Here is a 6,921-nt window from a genome sequence, read left to right as displayed (position 1 = left end):
AGCTGGATTCAGAATACCACCTCCAAAGCACAATTCCAAATCTCACCTCTTCAGACGCCTCAGACAAAAAGCATTTCCATTACACCCCAGTTCTGAAGGAAGAAATCCATCCTCCTGTTGGCTGGTGCAGGGGCTGGGGGGAGGGCATTCGTTTAATGTCCCTGTTTCGAGGCCCCTGGGGGCAGGTCACACCCATGTGCCCGTGTGACCTGAGCTCACCTTTGGCGCAGGCCTTTCTCACGGCTCACACTCTGGGCAGAAAGACAGAGAAAGTCATTTTCTCCTCCACCTGTCAAAGCGCCCCTCCATTTTGCTAGTTTCCATGTTTGCCTTTTTTCCTAAACCCAAGGCAGAGGACGAGGAGCGCAGGCTGCCACTCCCGATTCCCTCAGCTGTAAGGGGGCTGCATTAGCACCACGCGCCCAGCAGCCAACATCTCGTGCACCCATGCGGGCAGGGCAGGCATGGGGTGACGCCGAGGATAGGAGGGCCAGCCTGCTCTGCTCCAGGGGACGGGGCATGCTTTAGAAAGTCTGGGAATCCAGAGAAGGCTCCCCAGCTGCAGTCCTGTGGGTGCCACGGTTTCTCTACTATTATTCAATTTTTAAAGTTGGTTAAAGTCAATTCACTTTTTAAACTTAGCTTCATCCTAAGCCATAATATCCTTGAAGTCACTGACTAGATGGACTAAACATCTTCCCCCCTAAAATGCATGAAGATACATAGTGTGACTTTTAAGTGGAAAATATATTCATGTGTTTTTGGCCAGTGTGCCTGACGGCCCCCACACACTGTGTACCACTGGGCTGTGTGCATCACAGAGCAGTGAAGGAGGAGCCTGACATGGCCAAGCGGAGCAGTGGGTAGCCCCTCCCAGCAAGGGACAGCTTCAGCCGAGGCTCAGACCAGGAAAGCCAATGGCCTTTGCGGGGACAGAGAGTTTAGCCAAAGCAGAGTCTGGGCCTTTAAAGGCTCAAAGCATCACCTCCTTATGTAAGACTGCATTAGGTGATGGGCTGTCCCAGGGGAAATTCATGTTCCCATCACACTCAAGAGCCCTGCCTTTGTTTTCTGAGTTAGAAGAATCAGTCTGCGATTGCTGCCATCTTCATCCACTGATTGACCCACATTTGAGCTCATTAGTGCACTGCACTCCTAACACGGGCTAATCTCCAGTCTAATGCAGGCTCTTCCTCTGGGTAAAATTCAAAAATAAGAGAAAGAAAGAAAAGGGGGAAGTCTCTGTCAAAGAAAGGAACGAGCAATACGAAGATGGCCGACCCTTTGGAAGGACCATGCTTCCAGGAGGAAAAGGAGAAGCCTGCCTGTGCCACGGTGACTGGTCAGGCCCGCTCAGCGCCACGGCACGCCAATGCCTGGCTTAAAGATGGTTCCAGCAACTCAGAACCCTGGGCGTGCAAAATAAGATCAACTTCGGGATCTTAGTTTTGGTCAATATCTTTGTGGCTTCTGTTGGTAAAATGTCACTATCAGTTTTTGCACCTGAATTCAAGATGAATTCTATCAATCATTCGTATAACAAGACAAGTCTAGCTGACTGATCAAAAGGAATCCTTTTGTCCTTTCTTCCCAAAGAGAATAAATCTCCAGAGCATAAGGACCAACTTCCAACGTATCAAGGACAGAACACTCAGTGAACCGTGGGAACGTCACATGGGACTGGATGCTTACAATGTGCCTGAACACGGGCTGCGCTTGGGTCCGGCTTCAGGGTGAGAAGCTGTTAAGATTTAGGACGGTTTGCTCAAAGGGAATCTGCCCCTTCCCTTTGGCACGGCGTTAGAATGCAGCATGAGATTCCCCTCTAGACTGCTGCTTCCATCAAAGGAGGAAAACAGACCCAGGGCTACTAAATGGCCAGTTTAGTATCAGATGAAGATCACCAGCAGGGACTGTCAGGCACATTACTGGCTAAGCAGACATTTAAAAGAGGCAGGTGACCCACTCTGAGCCTCAGCTCTTCCTCCGTGTGGGATAGGGGTGAGATGAGGTGGTCTGAGGTTTCTGTGACTTCTAAAGGACGCTGATCCTTTGACAAAAGCTTCCTTCGTGTCCATCTGAGCCCCTTAATGGGATGTCTTTACCCTGGGTTTCCGGGCACCCGGGCGCGAGGCTGTGGAGGCCTCCAGATCAGCTACAACATAAAGATGGCAACGTCTCAGGAAGATCCGTCACTGGATTAGCAGAAAAGCAAAACACACGGTGTCCCTAAAGGTCCCTGCTTCCTTTTTGGGGGACACAGGGTTTGTCCCCAGGGATGGCTACATGGAAGGTGGGAGAAACCAGGGGTCTCAAAGTCAACGCCTGCGAGGCCGCCTCTCGGGACAGGAAGAGCCTGGTGTCACTCGGGCAAACCCCGCTCAGGACCCTTTGGGGCTCTTCTGTTCTTTGCTCCCCTTCTTGCCAAAATGGTGGTTTTCTAGGAACAAGGAGATGAGGCCTCTGACTGCTGCTCCCTGGAGTCTTTGCTCACCCCCTTTCCTGGTTCCTGGAGGTGACTCATGCTGAAAAACGCCTGGCCTTCCCCTTGGGGTAAACACCGGAGCTGACTGACAGGGGCGGGGCAGGGAATCCACGGGGCTGGAGAACCTTCCGTCTCCTCTCGGCCCCAGGCTGGGGTGCTCAGAAACTTGTTCCCTGGAGCCATAGCACTAAGCCCCAGAGCTCCGGACTTGACTATGGCAGATGAGAGGTGTGTCCTCACCTATTTTCTTCACAAACCGAGTGAGAGCTTAAGCCAGGATGTCACTCAGAGATGAGAGTTAAAATAAACACATTTCTCCTTTTCCTTCATTCATAAAAGGAAGGCAGTTAGAGCCGCAGTCAGGCAGAAGCCAGGGCTCCTCCCTCTCCAAACAGGCCAGAAGCTCAGGGATTAGTGGTGTGGCTGGAGTTTCGCCAACTCCACGGAAGGGCTGTTGGAACAGGATGGGACTCTGCCCAGGGCCCAGAGGCCATGGCTGGAGGGCACCGCTGCCCTGGATCTGACACTGGGTCTCCCGGCCAAGTCTGATGTCTCATTCTCTGTCTCTCCTTTTCATCTGGTTCCGGGTCTTCCCTGGAGAGAATGGATGTCTCCCAATTCCTGCTGGGGCTTTCCTCTATGTCCCTGAGAAGAGCAGGGCGGGAAAACAAATGAACACACGAACTTTGATTGGCTCCTGAGTCCAAATAATAATAACAATAAAGCTGCCATCAACAATTTAGGAACAACTGCGGGCATTAGAATGTAGACTGTATCAGATGATACTGGGCAATCAGTCAATTCCCTTAGGGTGTGCTAATGATAGATAACATGGTATGTAGGAGAATGTCTTAGTGACTGCCTCTTTCTTTCCAGAGATTTCACAAAAATACATGCAAACACACCAATATAGACAAAACTGTACTATTCTTTCAACTTTTCTGTGCGTTTGAACTTATTTTCTTAATGACACATATGGTCTATGTACCGGCTCTGCATAGATCGGCACAGTCCGTGTCTGTGCTGAGCTGGTGAATGTTCTGGAACCCTCATGATGTGCCATGCATGCGGAACCCATGGACCAGCCGGCAGAGGGAGACAAGTAGTGCCTCCAGGGAGCACACGCACTGACCTGCGTGGAGGAGAGCATGGAAAAGACTCACCACACCCTGTGTCTGCGACACCCCCCAGCTCAGCCTCGCTAACCGGCATCAGCTCCCATCTGTCTCCATAGCTGTAAACTCAAGGGTGCTGCCACCAAGAAGCGCAGCCCTGGGCTCTTCAGCCAAAGATATCGTGTTCCTCCCCAAGGACAGGACAGCCTCACCCCAAGGCCATGAAAGGATCTTCCAGGTCAGTACGGGCTGAGGGTCTGAACCTGTGTGGCCACGAGCAGGTCATCGCCTTCTCTCCTGCCCTCAGTGCCCACCTGCAAAGCCACCAGGTCAGCTCTAAAGACTCGTCCCCTCTCTCATGTGCTGGGATTTTTGTAAAGAAGACCTATTGGCCATTGGGAGGAGGAAGATGCATTACTGCTAAAGGACACGGTGGTATCTCCACCCACAGAGATGGAATAAGACAAATGGGTAATACGAATGTTGCCATTACAGTAAAAGCTAGTTTATTTGACAGGCAATCTCCCAGAAGTTTCAGGCCAATGAGGGCCAGTATTCTGAATGATGACGTGAGGCTTTAAGACCTCCGACGAATGATTCCGTCATGCTGAGTGGTGTTCTAACATGTAGCTGAGCTGGAAGTTGTGGGAGGGGCAAAGTAGATCAAAGAACCAGAGCCAGTAGTCTGGAAGTGGGTCCAGTGTCTCCTGAACGAGCGGATGCTACTGGCTGGGCTCCTACTTCCCTGTCTCCGTCTCTCATGTGGAAAACTTAGGTCTTCCCAATACCTGGTAATCTCCTGAGGCCCCTCCAGTTTTCAGACCATGACTTCCCTAGCCTTCCGATTGCTGGATCAATCCACTTTGCTCTGTATTATTCAAATGTAACTTTGAAATACACCGGGCTAATGGGGCACGTTCTAGTGCCATGAACAAGCGCCAGACCCACTGGGTATCGCCTCCGGTTGCCAGCCAGATCATGAAGGATGCTTTCTACCGCGCCTCCTTCCTCTTACTCCTGACTTCCTCTAAGTTCAGACCCCCCGCAACATCAAAAGTTACTCCAGGGGCAGAGACAGCATCATGCCTGACAAAGGAGGGGCATTTCACATTTTTCCACCTTTGGTAAACATATCTTTGAAAAAGGCCTTTTAAGACAAGTGTTGGTTTTGGCAGTACCTTTTTTAGGGTATTAAGACAGTCAGGCCAGGAAAACAAAGAACAGCCTTGAAAGAACGACTATCCTATACCAACAGGAAAGTCTTCACAGCAGCCACCACCACTGAGCAGGTGCCTGGCGGTCCAATACAGGGAGTATGAACTCGATGGGCTCCAGGAGGAGGCGGCTTCTGTGCAGCGTGAATATCCAGAGGCCACCCGGGACCTGGCCCCCAGCACATCAGTTCGAGTCATTCTCGCAAGAAACACCAGGTAAAGCACAGACCAGAAATGACACCAAAACACCTTCCACCCACCAGGACCCGTTACACTGAAGAGGTAACTAAAAAGCAGACATGATGCTACTTGTCAGTGAGGCACTCACATCTCTCCCACTGGTCATCTCTAAAAGAAGGGCACGTATAACAGAGGGGCGGGGAGAGAAACGAGCAGGGACCCTCAGAGCCTTGTGTCGTGCCCCTGCGCTGGGAGCTCCACGGGGTTGGGGTCTTTTGCAAAGTCAGGCTTATCGAGGTGCAACTTGCATCCAGGAAAATTCCACCTTTGAGTTTTCACAAATGCGTATAGTCCTGTAACCACCACCATAATCAAGACACAGAATACTTCCTTCATCCTCAAAGCTCCCTGTGCCCTTTGTAGCCAGTCCCTGCCCCGACCTGTGGATCTGTTTTCTGTCCCTATAGTTTTGTCTTTTCCAAAACATCATGTAAGTGGCACCAGTGTGTCACCTTTTATGTCTGGCATAATGGTTTTGAAAGTCATCCACGTTTCACACACGTCAAGAGATGACACCTCTTCACTGCTGGGTGATAGCCTGTTGTATGGGTGTACCACCGATGAGTTCATGGGCATTTGGGTTGCTTCCAGTTTTCAGCAATTATAAGGAGAGCTGCCATAAACCTTCATGTGCAGGTTTTTGTGTGGAACTAAGTTTCTGTTTTACTTGGATACATACTAGTATGGCTGGGTCATATGGTAAGTGTACCTGTAACACTGTGAGAAACCGCCACACTGTCTTCCGGGGTGGCATGCCATTCTGCATTCCCACCAGGAATGGGTAAGAGTTCTTGCTGCTCTGCATTCTTTCCCACACTTGTTATTGTTAAGGGTTCGATGTTTTGGCTTTTTAAATCTTAGCCTATAAGTGTAGAATGGCAATTCATTTTAATCTTTAATTTGGATTTCCCTAATGACTAATGATGTTGAGCATCTCTTAAAAATATGCTTATAATCCTATCTTTTTTGATTGTTCGGATCTTTTGCCCATTTTGAAAACTGCATTGTTTTCTTCTTATTGAGCTATAAAAGTTCTTTATATATCCTGGATACAAGTCCTTTATCAGATGTGTGTTTTGCAATTCTTTTCTCCCAGTCTGTGGCTTATCTTTTCAATGATTTTAAGTGTCTTTTGAAAAACAGAAGTTTTTATATTTTGATAAAGTCCAGTTTGTCAACTTTTTTCTATTATGGCTCACACTTTTTGTGTCCTATCTAAGAAACCGTTCTCCAGCCCAAGGTCACAAAGAATTTCTCCTATTTTTCTAATACAAGTCTTATAGTTCTGGTCTGCTACATTTTACATTTAGGTCTACGATACATTGCAAGTTAATTTTTGTATGATATGAAGTATGGACAAAGTTTTTTGTGTGCTTTAGGGTTTTAGGGACATATCCAAAAATGTTCCCCATTTGGTGACAAGGCTGTCCTTTCTGGACTACCTGGTCCATTGATCTAGACGTCTAGACTTTCACCAATAGCACACACACAATCTCGCTGATAGTTTAACAGCAAGTCTTGAAATCACGTAGTATTCGTCCTCCTATTCTGTTCTTCTTTTTTCAAAATTGTTTTTGGATATTCTAGGTTCTTTGCTTGTCCACTTAAATCTGCCAATTTATTTAAATAACACAAAGAAAAAAGAGCCTGCTGGGATAAGGGCAGGAATCTTTTTGCCTGTTCAATTCCTGATGGCTTATACAATGCCTGGTGCATAACAGGTGTTCAAAATAATAATAATAAATACTTTTTAATGCAAGAATGAGTGGGAAGCATATGGTGGGGCCCAGTCAGCATGACTGACTAGGAAGGGAGGAATTCAAAAAGTCATAGAAGGTGGGACAACTACTTTGGAAAACTGGTAGTT

The sequence above is a fragment of the Manis javanica genome, chromosome 5 (assembly GCF_040802235.1).
Source record: "Manis javanica isolate MJ-LG chromosome 5, MJ_LKY, whole genome shotgun sequence".
In the NCBI taxonomy this organism is placed as follows: Eukaryota; Metazoa; Chordata; class Mammalia; order Pholidota; family Manidae; genus Manis; species Manis javanica.
Note: the sequence above shows the minus strand (reverse complement) of the source record.